Source organism: Penaeus monodon, chromosome 22 (assembly GCF_015228065.2).
Source record: "Penaeus monodon isolate SGIC_2016 chromosome 22, NSTDA_Pmon_1, whole genome shotgun sequence".
NCBI lineage: Eukaryota > Metazoa > Arthropoda > Malacostraca > Decapoda > Penaeidae > Penaeus > Penaeus monodon.
This window is the reverse complement of record NC_051407.1, coordinates 17994005-17994511: the sequence shown is the minus strand read 5'-3', so window position 1 is coordinate 17994511 and position 507 is coordinate 17994005. Positions and strand designations below refer to the sequence as shown.

The following is a 507-nucleotide window of genomic DNA, read 5'->3' as shown; positions in this document are numbered from 1 at the left end:
ACTTTCAAGGGATTGTTTCACCTCAATGACCAAGGTTTTTGAGGTATTGTTTCTCCTCAGTGACTGCTTTGGCTGTTTAGCATTCACAATTTAGAGCAGTCTCAAGTGTGCATTATCTGAAGATGTCATCCAGGACAGAGGGATAGTTTACCATGTCTTTGATAAGACGTCATACTATTGTTAATGGTTTAAAAATAGCACAAGCTTGCTTAGACATTCACAGATCAAAGAGAGTGTCATTGTTATGTATAAGAAATGCCAGGTTAAGTGGATGGAAGTGGCTCTGGGACCAGAATAGAATCTAGCAAGTGGAACCTGGTTTTTGTTAAAATTATTTAATCTAATAAAAAAAAAAAACTGCAGCTAGATGTACTTTTCAGTTCTGATGGATTGCATTAAGTAGTATTTTCACTTGATAAGATGATTTTGATAATATGATGGAGACATTATTACTATTGAAACAACACCAACATGCATCATATACAGAATATTTGAACAATCTAGATT

General features: G+C 34.3%; 1 protein-coding gene across 1 annotated transcript in view; it reads left to right on the top strand.

The window, feature by feature from the left end:
• LOC119586972 (CUE domain-containing protein 2-A-like) overlaps positions 1-507 on the top strand; it is a gene marked incomplete in the record, with an annotated part of 10730 nt that overhangs the window by 5778 nt on the left and 4445 nt on the right.